This window comes from Grampus griseus (genome assembly GCF_964374135.1).
Source record: "Grampus griseus genome assembly, chromosome: X".
Classification (NCBI taxonomy): Eukaryota; Metazoa; Chordata; class Mammalia; order Artiodactyla; family Delphinidae; genus Grampus; species Grampus griseus.
In genome coordinates this window covers 25,332,678-25,353,082 of record NC_138999.1, presented here as the reverse complement: position 1 = coordinate 25,353,082, position 20,405 = coordinate 25,332,678, and the positions used below count along the sequence as shown (strand labels likewise).

Genomic DNA, 20,405 nt, shown 5'->3' with positions numbered 1-20,405 from the left:
GTTAAAACTACTACCTCAACTGTAACCAATTACTATCCTGAATAGACTCTGAGGAACCGTTTCCTTTATTCTCTGCAGGTAAGGAAAGTTCTCTGTCACCCGGTGAGTATATGAAATACCAAGTGCTATATGCCTGTTCTGGATTTAAATTAAGAATTCTCTCCCCAGGGTTTTCTTTGTTGTATTTTTAATGACTACTGTGTCTCTTCAAATAAAATTCAAATAGTGGCCTGAAAAATCCTGGGCAATTATCATCCTATAGGATTCGGTGACGACTATCTGAGAGGTACCAAACAGTCTATACATTTCAGATTCATAGAAAAATTTTGAAGATTTGCAAAAATAAATGGTAAGTGCAATGTTTACACACACACACACACACACACACACACACACACACACACACACTCACAGACATGTCAACTGAACTCTATTTTAAGTCTTTGTATTTAGCTTAGCTGTGCAAGCTTACAATGGATTCCCTCCAGATTCTCCCAACCAAATGCTTACCTATAGTTTAAGACGAAAAGAATCAGAGAAAATAGGCTGGATTGGGAGGGGATATAGGGATATATGTATACATAGAGCTGATTCACTTTGTTATACAGCAGAAACTAACACAACATTGTAAAGCAATTATACTCCAATAAAGACGTTTAAAAAAATACATTGTCATTGATGTAGTATGAAGTATATTCTAAGGCACTTCCTCATTAGATTACTAAAGCTATTTCTTCATATTCTCCAAAACATAATGTATAGAATTTAATTGTATGTTAAAGGAAATATCCCTTACGGTTTTTAAGTCAAATAAAGATTCCCCACTTTTTCATGTGGAGCGTTAACTTTCATTTTCCTGATCCCTGTAGAAAGTAGAACAGATTCAGAAAGCAAGTCAGAGGTGAACTGGATCACTTCTTCCAATTCTTCACATCCTCAATGTAACAGAATTACATTCATGCCTCAAAATCCATGTGATTTTGAGGTGCCTCTGACTGAAAGAGGAAGAGTATATATTTTAAACACATTAGCTTTTGACATTGCTATGACTTCCTTTGGACAATGGAACGACGGATAGTGGAACTGACACTGTGAATATTACAAGCTGAGCATTAAAGAGGTATTCCATGTTTCTGCCAGCTCCCCTGGAGCTTCCACCCTTTGCCATGAGAAGAACATGTTCCAGATAACTACTGCTCCTTCAGCATGGATCCAAAAATTAACATGTATGGAAGAGACTTGAATCTAACCCAAAACCTGGATTTCAGCATAGCTCAGTGGAGCTCTGGCATGAACAGACAAGATCAGTCGAAATACAGCCAAACTGTACACCCTTGACAAGGAAATAAATAATTAGTATTGCCAACTCTGAGCTTTTGGGTTGTTTGTTATGCAGCATTATCATTGTAGCCTGCCTAGTCAAATCCTGTGGCAGAGTAACTTTGTCAGCTGCTTGCCTTTCCCCTAGAAATTTTAGCAGATGACAGGAAAGGTTGATGAGGTAACAGAAATGAGGATAATGATACAGAAGGTTTATGCAATTCAACAAACTCTTACTGAGCACCAATTATATGCCGGGTTAGATTCTTCAGGAACTAGAGATCCAAATCTTCTGACTGGATAGAACACAATCAATCAACAGTATCTAATAATAATTTATAAGACAATCCACCCAAAGGGATCAGAAAAGCCATTTTTTAAGTTCCCATGGAACACATAACAAGACTGACCATATCTTAGACCATAAAAACTAATTTGAACAAATTTTATATAATGGAAATCATACAAAGTGTGTTCTCTGACCACAGTGGAATTAAAGTAGAAATTAATAACAGAAATATAGGAGGAAAATACCTAAACATGTGGAAACTATACAACACACTACTAAACAATCCATGGGTCTAAGAAGTCTTGATAAATATAAAAATTGCATGGACCTAAAAAAAAAAAAATGAAAACACAACACGACAAAATTCATGGAATTTGGCCCAACTAGTGCTAAGATGAAATTTGATAGCACTAAATGCACGTGTTAGAAAAGAGGATAAATTGCAAACCAATAATCAAAGCTTCCACCTCAAGAATATAGAAAAGAGGATCAAAGTGAACCCAAAGCAAGCTGAATGAAGGAAAAAATAAAAGCCAAGGGCAGAAATCAATAAAAATGAAACAATGAGCTTGTTCTGTGAAAAGCTCCTGAAAATTGTCAAACCGCTAGCAAGACTGACAATGAAAAAAAGAGAACACACAAATTATTAATATCAAAAGTGAAATAATCACTATCACTACAGACCTTGTGAACATCAAAAGGATAATAAGGGAATACTATGAAGAATTCTATACATATTAATTTGGCAACTTAGATGAAATGGACCAATTTCTCAAAAAACACAAACTTATACAATAACTCAAATTGAAATTGATAATTTGAATAGCCCTATAACTATTAAGGAAAAGAAATTTATAATTAAAACACTCTCAAAAAAGAAATCTCCATGTCTGGATGATTTCACTGGAGAATTCTACCAAATATTTAAAGAACCATTAGCACCAATTCAACACAACCTCTTCCAAGAAACAGAAGACAGAATGCTTTCCATTCCTTTTATGAAGCTACTATTAACATGATACCAACTATTCCTTATGAACAAATATACAAAAATCTTTAACAAATTATAAGTTAATATATTCAGCAATACATAAAAATAATTATTTACTATAACAAAATGGAGTTCATTCTCATGACTGGTTCAATAGTACAAATAACTATAATGCAAGATTATCAAGAACTGATAGCAAGAATCTCCAACAAATTATAAAACAAACACATTTCATTAAAATAGTCAAACATAAAGACAATTTTAAATACATTATGATAAAATATTATAATATCGAGGGTCTCATTTGGGACCTGTACAGAGTAATCCATAGATTTCCCTTTGTTAACACTCTTTAATTCTTGATTTTGCCCTCAGTCACTCCAGGAAATTTTAATTTCACTTTCAAGCAGCATGCCTTCATCTATCAGAACTCAGATAATGTAGCCATCCCTAGAAGATGGCTTCCTGCTCAACTAACTAAGGAGAAGGGGAGCTTCCTGCTCCCTCAATCACCTCCTGGGTCTTGTCTCACACACAAGTGAAGAAGAAAACAAGGAATGGGAATTATTGTAAGATACCTGTATTCATTTACATTTTTTTTCTTCAGAATCCTCAAAACTTTGTCAATTACTAGTTTAGCAATAACGGCTTCCTAGGTACTTGAAAATGCATGCAAAAATCATTGTACCTAGTAAAATAAAAGCTTTTGCAAATGTCCCAGTAGGAGAATTCCTAAGAAGAGGCTCATTTTGCCATTAAAAGTAAATGCTTTTCAATAAGATTTTTGAAAAGAGATTAAAATCATTAAAATAAAATCTAAATCAAGGAGATGGCTTTGGTTTATCAATAAGGAAAATCTAAAACCTACAAACTGTTAGTGTGATTTTTCTTCTCCCTTCCCACCTATATTGGTTTTTTTTTAACATCTTTATTGGAGTATAATTGCTTTACGTTGTTGTTAGTTTCTGCTGTATAACAAAGTGAATCACTACAGGTATACATATATCCCCATATCCCCTCCCTCTTGCGTCCCCCTCCCACCCTCCCGATCCCACCCCTCAAGGTGGTCACAAAGCACCCAGCTGATCTCCCTGTGCTATGAGGCTGCTTCCCACTAGCTATCTATTTTACATATGGTAGTGTATATATGTCAATGCTACTCTATGACTTCGTTGCAGCTTACCCTTCCCCCTCCCCATGTCCTCAAGTCCATCCTGTACGTCTGCTTCTTTATGCCTGTCCTGCCCCTAGGTTCATAAGAAACTTTTTTTTTTTTAGATTCCATATGTATCTGTTAGCATACGGTATTTGTTTTTCTCTTTCTGACTTACTTCACTCTGTATGACAGACTCTAGGTCCATCCACCTCAATACAAATAACTCAATTTCATTCCTTTTTATGGCTGAGTAATATTCCTTTCTGTATGTGTGCCACATCTTCTTTATCCATTCATCTGTCGATGGACACTGAGGTTGCTACCATGTCCTGGCTATGGTAAATAGAGCTGCAATGAACACTGTGGTACATGACTCTTTTTAAACTATGGTTTTCTCAGGGTATATGCCCAGGAGTGGGATTGCTGGGTCATATGGTAGTTCTGTTTACTTTTTTTAAGAAAGCTCCATACTGTTCTCCATAGTGGCTGTACCAATTCACATTCCCACCAGCAGTGCAAGAGGGTTCCCTTTTCTCCACACCCTCTCCAGCATTTATTGTTTGTAGAATTTTTGATGATGGCCACTCTCTATACCCCAAATGGAAAACATCAACAAAACTATTTCATTATATTGGTACTCAGCTTTTTTGCTTTAATCTAATTTTAGCAATGTGATAACCGATCAGTGAATAGTAAATAGTTTAGGACATTTTTGCTGCCCCCATAACATATTGTTTTAATATTATGTGATATTTTTCACATCCCTGCTACTTCACTCCCTTCCTTCATGTTTGGTGTTGACAACTTTAACAACTTCATTATTTTCAAAGGGTTATATCATTAACTAGCTCAGTAATACCATAGCAACAATATCTAATTAGATACATTCTGCCTTCCAGTTTTATTTTTAATCAAGTATTCATAAAAGTTGATGCATAGAAGAAACATGACATGTTCATGACATCTAGAAGCCATAATTTCCCTTAAAAGTTTAAAATGTATTTTTATTTTTAAAAAAGACGACATATGTTTCAGTGTCTTTCTTTCATCCTTTGATAGAGCAAACCTCAATTTTAAAAAATGCTCAGCATGTGCTTTGTGATCATAACTGAAGTACTGAAAACCAAAAATTCTAAACAAAGATTAGAAATTACAAGACTTAGAGAAAAGACTTAGAGAATTAGGCATGGGAGAGAAATAGCATTTATATTTGTGTTTAGAGTATGTTTCAAGGTTTAGTGAATAGGGCAAATGTGTTCTTCAAAAGACAGTAGTATGTAAACAGAGGATAGTTATCTAATGGAACATTAGCAATAAGTGCTCATTAAAAGTTCCAAAGTTTCTTTTGTTGACACCAGAACAAAGCAGTGACTACAGACAATACTTTTATATTTAAAATACCTCTTAAATGTTAATTTGCACTTGTAAAAATTTCCCTGGTAAACAAACTGCACTGCATCATTTGAAACAAAGTCTATAATATTCATAATAAATCTTGGATGCTGATTCCAGGAGGTCCTGGTTGATATATTGGAGTGAAACTCAATGCTAAACCCAACAGATGATTAAGAAATATATTGGAAGATATTCTAGTTAAGGCATAGAGTAAGCTACTACTCTACATCTTACGCAGAATTCATAACATGGCTTTAATTTGCATATTCATGTTGAACTGTCCATTTACAATTCATTTTAAGGATTTTTTAAGTCCTCCAGACGGAACAACAGATGCTAACATAATGACTAAAAGCTTTGGTCAAGCATTTTAAGAAGTGAAAGCATTAAATCCTCTTATGATGTAAAAGTCATATGTTTTTGTTTGTTTGTTTGTTTTGTTTTTGCAGTACGCGGGCCTCTCACTGTTGTGGCCTCTCCCGTTGCGGAGCACAGGCTCCAGACGCGCAGGCTCAGCGGCCATGGCTCACGGGCCCAGCCTCTCCGCGGCATGTGGGATCTTCCCGGACCAGGGCACGAACCCGCATCCCCTGCATCGGCAGGCGGACTCTCAACCACTGCGCCACCAGGGAAGCCCCAAAAGTCGTATGTTTTGACATGAATTAAACCAACTCCATTTCCATGCAGTTTTCTCAAAGGTAGTTTTAAAAATTCTTCTAAATATGTATTACACAATATCCACATTGATTGCAAATTAAGAGTTACCTTTTGATCTCATCATCAAGAAAGAGCCTTCAACACTACAGGAAAGACCAGTGAAAACCCTAGAACATACTTAGTGGACCTTTTCACAGTACAAAAATAAGAAAAGCGCTTTCAAATAGTCAAAACCTTTTGAAAATAACATCCGTCATTTAAAAATCTTATTATGAAATTATTAAACTGTCATATCAAAACCTAATGTTTTGATTTTCTTAATTGCTTCCTGATTTTTAAACTATAAAATATCTTTGAAAAATATGACTAATAAAAATGAACATAATGCAAAATCACTAGACTCTCAGTGACCTTCTGCCAGCTTGTCTATGCCTAAACCTATCTGAGGTGGAGATCTATCGTATTTTAGAAACCTGCAAGGAGGACAGCACCAGCAATCTCTCCCAGTATTGAGCAATGAGTTTTTCAGGAACCAATGTCAAATGTTAACCTCATAGAGCTATAAATTTAATCTCCTTACTTGAGATGAAGATGAAGGTGAAATCTAGAGAAAGTAAACATACTGCCATGTACACAGTAGACAATTGTTTAAAAAATATCTAAATCGTGATGAAACCTATTACTTATATTTTTAATGCTGTAAATGCAAGTTGCTCTATTATTCCAAATTCTCCCAATTCTTAACATCTTATTATATCACATCATAGGTTTTTAAAAATCCAAATAATAGTAGTAAGTAATAGTCTCAGTCTATTTAACCTTTTCTTTTTTCTCCATCTGTAATCATTAGCTTTTTCCCCACAGTTCTTCACAAGTTCTTACTGTCCTTCTTAATTTAATGTCTAGGAAAGAAGAAATATAAACCTGGGACTCCATTAAGAATAATACACAAAGTTAGGGGCTTCCCTGGTGGCACATTGGTTAAGAATCTGCCTGCCAATGCACGGGACACGGGTTCGATCCCTGGTCTGGGAGGATCCCACGTGCCGAAGAGCAACTAAGCCCATGCGCCACAACTACTGAGTCTGTGCTCTAGAGCCCACGAGCCACAACTACTGAAGCCCACGTGCCTAGAGCCCGTGCTCCACAACGAGAGAAGCCACTGCAATGAGAAGCCTGCGCACCACAACGAAGAGTAGTCCCCGCTTGCCGCAACTAGAGAAAGCCCACGTGCAGCAACGAAGACCCAAAGCAGCCAAAAATAAAATAAATTTATTTTTTTAAAAAAAAGAATACACAAAGTGAGTATGATAGGAAATTGGCTTGTCGTTTTCATTTTTTCCTTAGTCCTGAATACATTAAGCTGACAGAGATCAGTTTGTTAACAAAAAATCCCGTAGTGAAGTAGCAGCATGATCATACTGCTTTTGCAATGATTCAACTGCAGACTCTATGAGTTATTATTCATTTTGAAAAATAAGATAATAGGAATTTTTTCAAACTAATAGTGGAATGATGTAATATCATTAAGTCCAGTAGTAACCTACTGCTTAAACAAATCAACTTGGCTTTATTTATACCAAGTAATAAATTTCTTGCCACTAAGTAGCAACAATAAAATTAAGAATATAGGAGCCATGTATAAAATAGGTTTGAAAATTCTCTAAGAGAAAAAAACATATATATACACATATGTGTGTATGAAGATATAGGTTATCACACTAAAATGTCTAACTAATTTACTGAACCACTTATCTTGCCCAGTATCATATAAGTTTTAAAAGTTTTAGTGTTGACATTATATATCAAGTTTAGTCTTCATATTTTAAAGAGGTTGCATGAAGTGAGGTACTAAATGCAATTTAGCATTGAGGTTATAGTCATCTTTACTCATGGTGCTCAAAGACTTAATTACCATAAAATATGTTGGAATATTTCATCAAGATTCTAGATCCTATTATGTTACATTTTACGCCTAACAGTTTTACTTTTAGGTATGCAGTCATCTATCCTCACCAAGGATGCATGATCCTAGAGTTTATTTTCAATCTCAGATTTAATGAGATGGAGATGATGGAGAATGTTGGGGAACAGAGGTTTCCTTAAGCTTGTCCTACTAATGTTTCCATACCAGAGCTTCCATATTGAAATAGGTCCAATGTTGAGTTCTCAGTTAATTTTGCTGACATCAAAACTAAAAGCAGTTAATATTAAGTGCCAACATAATGACTAGAGTTTCATAAGTTTTATGGAAATATCAGTGCCTGTCAAACAGGAGAGCCAACATGAAGTAGGGAAAGGATGCTCTTTTTACAAAAATCTTTGATTTGCTAAGTTTAAAATATACTCCAAAGCAACCAAGATGTCCTTCAGTAGGTGAACGGATAAATAAACTGTGTTACACCCAGACGATGGAATATTATTCAGCACTAAAAAGAAATGAGCTTATCAACCATGAAAAGACATGGAGGAAACTTAAATGCATTTTACTAAGTGAAAGAAGCCAGTCTGAAAAGGCTACATACTGTACGGTTCCAACTATATGACATTCCAGAACAGACAAAACTATAAAGACAATAAAAAGACCAGGGATTGCCAAGGGTTGGGTGGAAGGAGGAACAGATGAAGCACAGAGTATTTTTAGGGCAGTGAAAATACTCTCTATGATATAATGATAGATAACTGTCATTATACCTTTGTCCAAACCCACAGAATGTGCAACACGAAGAGTGAATCCTAAAGTCAGCTATAAAAAATAATAATAAAATAAAATATAATATGCTCCAAACTGTTAAGGATAGTCATTTATGTTAAAACGGACTTCTTTTGTGGTAAACTATACATGACATAAAATTTATTATTTTAATCATTTTAAGTATACAATTTAGTGACATTTGGTACATTCATAATGTTGTGCAACCACCACTGCTATCCATTTCCATAACTTTTTCATCATCCCAAGCTGAACCTCCATACCCTTAAACAATAACTCCCTGTTCCTCCCTCTCCCAGACATTGTAACCACTATTCTACTTTCTGTCTCTATAAATTTACTTATTTTAGGTACCTCATATAAGTGGAAACATACTCAAATGGGTTTTTGAAAGATGACCTATGAAGGAACCAGTTTTGTAAAAAAGAAGTGATGCTAAAAAGTTATATATATATATATATACACACACACACATATAATATTTGCATATAAATATATATACATGTACATATAATCAGATCAAATGCAGAAATGCAAGAAATGCATACATTCATTATTTATACCACTTCTAGACATTGGACTTCACTTGTTAATAGACTGCATAGAAATAAGATATTTTGAGATGTCTTCACACATATAAAAAATTACTTAGTGAACAATGAATATTAATCAATGATTTGTATTGATGATAATCAGTGTCCTTTGAAAGACCTGGTTAAGATTATAAATATTAACACTCCATTAATTAATAACAAAGAAAGGTAAAGATTCACATATCAGACCAAACCATGACAGAGGACACTTCCATTTGTACATTTCTCTAAAGCATGCTTTCACATGCACAAGCTAATTTACTCCTCACCATAGTACTGCGAGTGGGTATTTACAGTCTCAACATTAAGACAACACCTAATGAAGTCAGGGGATGTGGGCAAGGTCTTCTAGCCCAGGCATGACAGAACCACCAATCGAACTATACCCAAGGTTCTGGGTCCTGTGTCTTTCCCTTACACTCTTCAAGACTGAGATCATAGTCACTTTCTAGAGCAGCACTGTCTGAATAGAAATATAATGCAAGTCACATATAAAATTTAAAAATTTTCTAGTAGCTACATTTAAAAAATTGAAAAGAAACAGGTAAAATTAATTTAGCAATATATTTTATTTTACCAAATATCACTTCAATATAAAATATTACAAATGAGATATTTTGCATTATTTTGCTATATAAAGTCTTTGAAACCTGGTCTATATTTTACACTTGAAGTACATTTCAATCCAGTCTAGTCACATTTCAAGTGCTCACTAGGCACATGTTGCTAATGTCTCCTGTACTGGACAGCACAGTTGCAGACATTTGCCCGTTTCTCTAATTAGCTTAACTAATCATTCTATCAAAGAGTATTTATTGGACAGCTCTTCCATTCTCACAATTGAGTTTGTTGGAATGAGTGTAAGAGAATCGGAAGCAGTAGAGTGCAAATGAAAGAATGGAACTTCATTAGAAATGATGATGATGATTCATACTGAAAATTATAAATTCATGTCCACATGTACTTTGAGTTTCCTCCTTTGTAAAATGTAGATAATAATGCCCATAAATCATTTTGCACAGTGCCTCCATATAGCTAGCAGTCAAAGGAAAAGTAACTGTTCTCTAACAAGGAGGTACGTATGAGTTCAGTTAGTGGTCTGCAAGCCTAGAAGCAATACAGTTCTACCACCTGGGCAAGGTTGACTGGTGACAGGAATAATGAACCATTCTAAGAGGCAAGCAGTCCATGGGATTGCACTGGTAGGACTATCATAATGAACACATTCTAAGCACTGAGAAATCCAAAGCTATCAAAAGCAACAAGAAATTCAAGGCTAGGTCTTGCTGATGAACTGTATCAGGCAACACAGTAACACCAAAATCAAGGCCAGAAAATTCAATCGAATCAAAAGGCACATAGGTCTGGGGTAAGGAGTACTGCTGACCAAGCACTCTTCTTAAGATGTACGCTCTCACACAGCACCAAAAATGGCAGCATTCATTTAGGTTTTTAAAATATCACTCATCATCTTAAGCAGAGCTAATTTATAGCCTGTATCTATGGACTCTAGTACCTGACATTCTTAGGGGTGTAATATAGGGATTGTTTTTTAACGCTGTCTTGTCCCAGGCCCACTTGAGGTCCTGGATGGAGGTCAGTCAATTCCCCTTCTCAAGCAGTCGATTAATGTACCTCAACCACTTCCCTTATTTGGCTCTCACCCTGGAAGGCAGGCACCGAGCACTAGGGACAGCTCCTATGTCCCTGAGTCCGTGAAATTATTCAAATTAGCCAATAGGCAGGGATCCCTCAAAATCCAGCTAACCCCACTCCACTTGTCATACATCAGCTACTCCCTACAGCTGGAGCTTGCTGTTACCCCATCCCTGGGTACAACCCCCTGTGTGCCCCTGCCTGGCAGCCTTCTTTCAGTTGGATCTGTAAGTAACAGAGCTCTGCCTTTCCTTTTATCTCAATTCGGTGTGTTGTGTCTCGCCACCAAAAGAATGTATAAATCTTATAAAACAAGGGTCCTAGTCTACTTTGTATTTTGTCCTCAGACACTTTTTTGTGGCCAGTCATGTTTTTTTTCTTCCTGAAACCCTCAGTGGGGTTTCATCCATGGGAATATTATGCAGTATGTGTTGAGGTTCTATTCCTCTAGACATTTTGCTTTACACTGCTCTTGGATACTACCAGCCTGGTACCATTTTTATGTAAATTTTTTGACTTAAGGGCTTTCAGGCCAGACAAGTGGTGTAAATTCAAATGCCCAAACACACAGGCTATGGATTAATAGCCTTGTTTTAAATAAATGAAGAGCTAATGCCAGGACAGGCAAACTGCCTTGTCTTCTTGTGTCAGCGGTCATATTTGTTTTCCTTTTCCTTTTCATGGCAGCCCATTTAGAATACTTGGTTTATATGGGAACTTCAGTTCCAACTGCCTACCCTTTGAGGGTCCAAGTCCTAGTCTCATCTCGCCATGTAACTAATAAAACCAAAGCACTTGGTTGCTGATAATTACAATCCCAACACTCATCTGCTCCCGACCACCCCCACCCCCGACCCCATGGTGGCCTCGGAGTCAGGTTCCTCCGGTTGCGGAGCACAGGCTCCAGACGCGCAGGCTCAGCGGCCATGGCTCATGGGCCTAGCCGCTCCGCAGCATGTGGGATCTTCCCGGACCGGGGCACAAACCCGTGTCCCCTGCATGGGCAGGCGGACCCTCAACCACTGCGCCACCAGGGAAGCCCTCAGGTTCTTTTAACTGCTCTAGTTAAAAGTTCCTTCTTTCCTTTTGACCCCTGAGATGCTGTGTGTGTGTGTGTGTGTGTGTGTGTGTGTGTGTGTGATATTTTTAAAAAAAATTTTATTGGGGTATAGTTGATTTAAAATGTTGTGTTAGTTTCAGGTGTATAGCAAAATGAATCTGTTATACATATACATATATCCACTCTTTTTTCTTTTTCGATTCTTTTCCCATATAGGCCCCTGAGATTTTTAAAAAACTCTCTTGCAAGCTCATCTAATCATTTAAAAGGCCTATCTATTCTATTTTATCCAGCATTTCCAGGTGTTTCAAAGCAGCGAAGGGGGGTACCTATTCAACCACATTTTCAGAAATGGATATCTGTTACTTTTTAAGTTCAAAGCATCATATGAAGTGGATAATGAAAAAATGAATATTTTTAAGTTCAATTTACAAAATCTAGAAGGAAATCAGGTACCTTTTAGCAAGTACTTGAAAAGTTTTGTAAAGGGTGAGTAAATTGAGGTTATGTGGATTGGATGAGTCATTATAAATAAGAACTTAGAACAGATCCTGGGCACAGAACAAATAGTACTAACTACTTTCATTACTAATACTTATTATTATTGCTTATATTGATGGAAATCATCTAAATGAATAATGCCTTGTTGCCACTATGGCTAGAAATGGCACATCCCAACCTTGCTATTGATATAGTCTAAAATGTATACATTTTTGCTTAAGATAAAAACATCGTACTTTTAATTCAAAGTTATCACATCTTGACATTAATGACATTAATCAAACACTGCTTGATTAATACATTTTGGATAACTCACTCAATATACTGAAAGATTAAACAATAATTTAAGGTAATTTGTGTCAGGAGAGTTATCATTAGAAATTACTCATAAGAGAGATCTTTTGCTCTAGGTACCGAACTCCAAATAAAGATTAGACAGCCAAAATGATTAAACTCAGTTTCACTATATTGATCAGCTTTAATCTCTTTGATTTCAAGAGTTTCAATTAATATAAATGATCTTTCAGTTGCAAAACATGATAGACCTTTATTTATAAAATAGCTAAGACTGTAATATGCTCCATTTTATCAAAAATAATATACGTGATGGTTGTTCTTGGCATTAATTCTTGCACACTACTAAACACACAAGGTAAAGTCTAAAAAGATATGCGCCTATTATCAATTTTATCAAATCTTTTTAAGTTACAGTCAGCAAAGCACACTAGAGTCTATGAAATATTTTAACAAAAACAGTTTTTTAAAGGGGGAGATAAAAGATAACAGTTTTTAAAGAAATGGAAAAAACATTAAAAGTAATCACGTCACCCCCAGGCTAGACCACAGAGACACCATCTAATTATATCAGTGGCAGAAGAATTAAAGGTCTCATAGTAAAATGTGTTTCAGTTGAACTTAAAATATGAATCTTTCATAGTGATCAGCAGAGCTAATATGAAAAGTATGATGCCCTGCTATTAATTATCTAGTGTAGTAAATCATAAACTGAAGTTCAGGAAATTAAGTTTTATTCCTAAATTTGTCACAATGATGTTTTGTAACCTTGATAAAGCCACTTAACCTTTCTTTGCCTCAGCTTCCTCATCCATAAAAACAGGAGGAAGATGTACCTTTTGAGAACATAAATTCAGCCTATTGCTGATTGGAAAGTAGTTTAAGTATATTGCTACATTAACTCTGTTAAAAATGTTATACCAAGTATAAAAAATGCTACACTCTTGTAGCAATAACCTCACTCTTTTTGTTTTTTTCAAGTCAGTTTTCCTTTCCTCACTTCATCCCTATTCTTGCTGACTCTTACATTGTGTTGGAAAAATTTTTTCCTGATATAACATTTTCACAATCCATTTTCTTACCATTACTTTACTCATGATCTAGCCCTAGAAATTAAATGGCTTTCAACTTGTCTGACTCATTCAAAATTTTATGATGGAAATATGGTTGTTATTTTGTTTTGAATCTTTCTTTTAAAATTAAAGAAAAATGTTTTCATCAGAAGGAAAAATAAGTATTAACAGATAAAAGTGAATAATATATAATTTAATACCTCTGGAAAAATTTATATAGTGTGCATTTTTTTCTTAGACCTAAACAAATCTGGAAAAATTTATATAGTGTGCATTTTTTTCTTAGACCTAAACAAATCCAAAAGCATGTACCATAAACCAATAATGTCTGTATTTTTTGTCTAAATAGGTCACATTGTATGAAGAGCCAAGGTCATCTAATTCATTTTGGAATTACTTGGTGTCTTATGGACCACCTCTTGACATGCTTTCCCTATAGCTGCACTCCCACAAATAATCTGGCAGAGGGTTAGGGCTAAAGATACAGCTTGGGTGTGAGTTAGAGTTTAGTATAAGGAACCCTAGGATATGGCAATGTATAGCAATACAAACTTGATATATATATCAATAGATAAAGTACAGAAAATTGTCATATGACCCACAACATAATTTTATGAATATCAAACCACATTTTATAATCTCCAAGAAATCACAATGTTTAGAAGCAGTGAACATCTGTTGTTTATATTCCCTAGAATATTTTTCACTTTCTCTTGGCACCTCAAACTTCCTTTGGATTACTACTCCCCTCCTTCTCTCAGTCCATGTGGTTCGGGTAGGCCCATGACCCAAAGCAGCCTAAACAATATCTACTAAATTTGAAAATACACATACTGTGAATAAACAAATCCACTCCTAGGTAAAATCCTCCATAAATTCCTACTTATATGTACAATGAAAAACGTGTGTTTGTGTGTGTGTGCTTGCAAGGTGGTTAATGGCAATATTATGTACATTAGCAAAAAAATCAAAACAATCCCAATTGTCTGTAAACAAACTGTGAGATATTCACAGAATAGAATACTATAGTATAAAAGTAATAAATAAACTGCAGCTAAATGGAATAACATAATGAATTTTTAAAACAAACTGGAGTTGAAAAAACCAGACACAATAGAATACAGTGTGTGGGTCCAAATTTATACGTTTCAAAAACGGGCAAAATGTTAGCTATATTGCTTAGGTATGCACTATCCACTAGTGTAACTTTTAAAAAAAGACAAGAAAACAACATAAAAGTCATGAGGGCATTAACATAATCAATAGCAGGGAAGAAGGAGTTTATATTCAGAAGGGTATGTGGAGAACTTCTGTGATGCCTGTAATGTTCTTATTTATTTATTTACTTATTTGCTTCTCATTGCGGTGGCTTCTCTTGTTGCGGAGCATGGGCTCTAGGCATGCGAGCTTCAGTAGTTGTGGTGCGTGGGCTCAGTAGTTGTGGCACACGGGCTTAATTGCTCTGCGGCATATGGGAACTTCCTGGACCAGGGATCGAACCCGTATCCCCTGCACTGGCAGGTGGATTCTTAACCACTGTGCCATGAGGGAAGTCCTGCCTGTAATGTTCTATTTCTTCACCTAGGTGGGTTCATTTGATAATACACTAAGTAGCTGCATATTTATATTTTATGTACTTTATTATATTTGACTATTAAATGAAAAGAAGCAAGTGAAGAAATATGGGCTGGGTTATGGATTTCTTAGTAGCATAAAAATACTGTACCTAAAGAGAGGTACATTAATGGAAAAAAAAAAAGAAAAGAGGAGTATAATAGAATGCTACACAGCTTTATTTAGGACTTTTTTGCATAGAACACTTTAAACAATGATTTCAATCAAAACAGCAATATCTTCTGGGTCAAAATTTATTGACACTTGTCCAGAAAGAGAAACTAATATAGTAGAATACACAATCAAGAATTGAAAAGAATTTGATAAACTGGAAGACGTTAAAAATGAGCATGAAGCAATCTTAATAGGAAAACTCAGTCCTATGTTTATACCTAAAAGTTCAACCGTAGGTAGGCACTTGAGTTAACAATTGATATATGGGAGATGAAGTTATTTGACTTAAAGTTCACTACAAAGCAACAATACAATGTAGGAAATAAAAGGGTTGATGTAATACTCAGTAGTGTTAGCAAAAGTGGAGTATGGGATATGGGATCTGGATCGAGGGAGTTATTCCTCCATTATTTTTTATACTTTTGGGGTGACAAGGTATCATTCTGCTCAATTGTAAACACAATTTAAGAGCAATTGATTTAAAGAGGAATATGTCCATGATACCAAATTAATTCATTCAAGAATATACATCTGTTTAGTGACTACTATGGGTCAGACATGCTAGATTCTCACTGGGTTTGAGAACCCCAAGACAGAAATGACACTGCTGCTTTTGGTTTCAGCTTCCCCAAGTAAGTAGCTTAGAAGTCATCACTCCCATTTCTACAACAAGAAGCGGAAAAAACTGAAAACCAAAAGCTTTTCTTAGACCTCTAAGAGAACTGATGCTTCAAGGCAAACCACCACTCCAAAATTTGGAAACACAGGTGAATCCAGAGTCAGAGCTGAGATTTGCTTATCTGAACAAGACATTGGAGCCAGAAACTCTGTCAGCAACCATCATAACCAAACCCAGATATGACACAGATATTGACATTATTGGACAGGGAATTTAAAATAATTATATTTAATATCTTAAGTGCTCTAATGGAAAGAAAGATAACATGCAAAAACAGATGGATAATTTAAGCACAGAAATGGAAATTCTTAGCAGGAATCAAAAGGAAAAGCTAGGAATTAAAACACTGTAGCAGAAATGAAGGCTGTCTATGATGGGCTCATCAGTGTACTGGACACAGCCAAGGAAAGACTTAGTTAAAAAAGGTCAATAGAAAATAGGTCAATAGGTCAATAGATATTTCATAAACCAAAATGCAGAAGAAAAAAAGAATGAAAAAAAATGTAACAGAACATCCAAGCACTATGGGATAACGTCCACAGGCAGGAGAAGGAAGAAAAGGAATAAGAAAGAAAAACTGGACCAAACAAGAAATATCTGAAATAATAATGGCCATGGAATTTCTAAAATTAATGACAGACACCAAATAAGAAACCCATGAAGCCCAGAAAACACCAAGCAGGATAAATAACAAAAATCACTACATCTAGATATATTCAAACTTCAGGAAAGAAATCACAGACAAATAGAAAATCTTGAAAAATCACAGGAAAAATGCCATAGCTATAGAGGAACAAGGCTAAGAATCACAGTGAACCTCTTTTCAAAAAGCATTCAAGAATGAAGAGAGAGGAGTGGAACATTTAAAGTGGTGAAAAATAAAGGCATTCTAGAACAAACAAAAACAGGGAATTTATCACCACCAGACTTTTACTGCAAGAATTGTTAACATAAGTGATTCAGGCAGAAGGAAAATATATATGTCAGAAATGTGAATCAACATAAAGAAGATAAGTGTCAGAGAAGGAGTAAATGAGGGTAAAGTAAAATATTTTATTTACCTTATTAAAAATTGATCTAAAAGATAACTATTTATCTAAAGTAATAATAAGAATTTATTGGATGACTCTGTGCTCCCACTGCAGGGGGCACAGGTTCCATCCCTGGTCGGGGAACTAAGATCCCGCAAACCACTGTGGCACGGCCAAAAATAAATAAATAAATAAATAAAGTTTTTAAAGTAAAAAAAAAAATAAAAAGAATTTATTGGACGTTATAACATACAGATAAGTGAAATGAATGACAGCAATGTTATAAGGGATGAGAGGGAAGAACTGAGAATACTTTGTAATAAGGTACCTGCGCTACACACAAAGTAGCATAGTGTTTTACGAAGGTGGGCTGAGATTGGTGTTTAAAAAAAGTATTGAAATATCCACAGCAACCACTGAAATTTTTTTTAAAAGAAGTAAAACTGATAATAAGAAAGGAGAGACAAAGTAGAACCATATAAATTGTTCAATTAAAACCAGAGAAAGCAGAAGAGAGAGGGAAAACAAAGAATAAGTTCAATGAACTGAAAACACTGACAAACTTATTAATCCAACAATTTCAATAATCATTTTATTTTTTTTTAACTTTTTGTTTTTGGCCACTGACAAATACATTAGTCCAACAATTTCAAAAATCACTTTATTTTTTTTAACTTTTTTTTGGCCACGTCATGTGGCTTGTGGGATTTCCTGACCAGGGATTGAACCTAGGCCCCCAGCAGCGGAAGCGTGGAGTCCTAACCACTGGACTGCCAGGGAATTCCCTCAATAATCACTTTAAATGTAAGTGGTCTAACTACATCAGTTAAAACATAGAGAAAGTCAAAGTGGATGAAAAAAATTAAGATCGAACCATGTTGTCTGCAAGGAACCCACTTTAAAAATAAAGAACCAGATAGGTTAAAAGTGAAGGGATGAAGAAAGATATACCACGCTAACACTAATCAAAAGAAAGCTAGGTATATTAATTTCAGACAATGCTGACTTCAGAACAAGGAAAATATGAATAAAGAGGGATATTACCTAATGACAAAGAGATCAATTCTCCAAGAAGACATAATAACCCTAAACACATGCACACCTAACAACAGAGCATCAAAATTGTGAGGCAAAAACTTAGAGAATTGAAAGGATAAACAGAAACATCCACTACTATTTTTGGAAATTTTAACACTCTACTTTCAGTAACTGAAATATCAAGCAAGCAGAAAATCAGTGAGGATACAGTTGATTTGAAAAACACTGTAAGTAAACTTGATTTAATTGACATTTATAGAATTCACCATCTGACAACAGCAAAATATACATTCCTCTCAAGCTCTCATGGGACATTCACCATGAAAGATCACATTCTGGGTCATAAAACACACTTTAACAATATTTTAAAAATAGAAATCACACAAAGTGTGTGCTCAGATCACTGAAAATAAACTAGAAGTCAATAGGATAAAAATAGCTGGGAAAATCACCACATGTCTAGAATTCACACATTTCTAAATAACACATGGGTCAAAGAATACTTCACAAGAGAAATTTAAAAATATTTTGAACTATATGAAAATGTAACATAAAACTTGTGGGATGCAGCAAAAGTAGTGTTTAGAAGAAATTTATAGAATTAAGTCTATGTTTCAGGGAAAAAGAAAACTCTAAACCTCTGCTCTGTGAAAATCATTGTTAAGGAAAATCAAAAGAAAAGTTATAGTCACATGATGAGCTTCAGATTAGACACGGCCCTAAAGTTGTCTTGTGCTGACCTTAAATTCTTATTTCAGAAGAGAATCTTGGTTTAGGTAATTCATTTTTTAAAAGATCATGTGCAAAAACACTACGTTTTAAAAATAACTCACAGAATGGCCTTAGTTTTTTATGTCCGCTGGTATGTTTGTGAGTTGTGTTCTCTGTACTAGACATCCCAGAATAAAGTGGAGTGAATTCAATAGTTAAAAAAAAAAAAAAAGAAAAAAAGAAAAGTTACAGGATGGGAGAAAATATTCGCAAAACATACATCTGATGAGAGGGTTGTATGAAAAGTATACAAAGAATTCTTAAAACTGAGCAATGGAAAAACAAACATCCCATTTAAAAAGGAGGCTATATATTTGAACAGACACAGATCAAAGAAGATATACAAAATGCAAATAGCATATAAAAAGATGTTCAAAATAATTTATAATTAGGGAATTGGCAATTGAAAAACTGAGATACCACTACAAAACTATTGGAATGTTAAAATTCAAACAACAGAATTGCTGGAAGGATAGAGATCACTAAAATTCTTCATTCATTGTTGATGGAAATGCAAAATGGTACAGCTACTTTAGAAGACAGTTTGGCAGCTTCTCACAAAGCTAAATATTATCTTACCATATACTCTAAAAGTTATATTCCTAGGTATTTTTTCAACTAATTTGAAAACTTATATCAACAGAAAGACCTGCACAATAATGTATATAATAGCTTTATTCATAATCTCCAAAAACTGGAAGCACCCAAGATGCACCATTCAAAAGATGAATGGACAAACTATGGTACAGCCACACAGCAGAATATCATTCAGTAATAAAAGGAAATGAGGAGCTATCATGAATGAACCTTAAAGACACTATGCTAAATGAAATAAACCATACACAAAAAGATAAATATTGTATAATTCCACTTATTTGAGGTACCTAGAATGGTCTAATTTATAGATACAGAAATAGAGGGGTGGTTGCCAGGGATTGCTGGGAGAAGGGAATGGGGAGTTACGGTTTAATGGGTACAGAGTTTCGGTTTGGAAAGATGAAAAAGTTCTAGAGGTAGATGGTGGTGAGGTAGATGGTGGTTATCATTGCACACAATGTGAATGCAGTTAATGCCAGTGAAATGTATACCTAAAAATGGCAAAAATGGTAAATTTTTTTAGTTATATTTTACAACAAAAACACAAAAAGCTTCTTTGAGCCCAACATCTAGAAATCTTTTTAACCAGCTGACTTCAGGACTCAGAAACTGGGCTTATATTCTGCTCCAATCGTTAACCTTTGTTCTTCTTGTGTTTCTATAGAAACGTCTCTTAATAAATCCCTGATGGCTTGCACCATATAGGTTTAACTTTGGGAGCTCATCTGAAAAACTGCCTCCAGATATAAAACAACTCCTTAACTGAACTAACCTATTCTCAGGACTAAGAATGGCTCATTGTG

At 35.0% G+C, this 20,405-nt stretch overlaps 1 protein-coding gene across 1 annotated transcript in view; it reads right to left on the bottom strand.

The window, feature by feature from the left end:
* IL1RAPL1 (interleukin 1 receptor accessory protein like 1) overlaps positions 1–20,405 on the bottom strand; it is a gene marked incomplete at both ends in the record, with an annotated part of 1,136,662 nt that overhangs the window by 533,906 nt on the left and 582,351 nt on the right. The gene's annotated exons all lie outside the window — the stretch shown is intronic.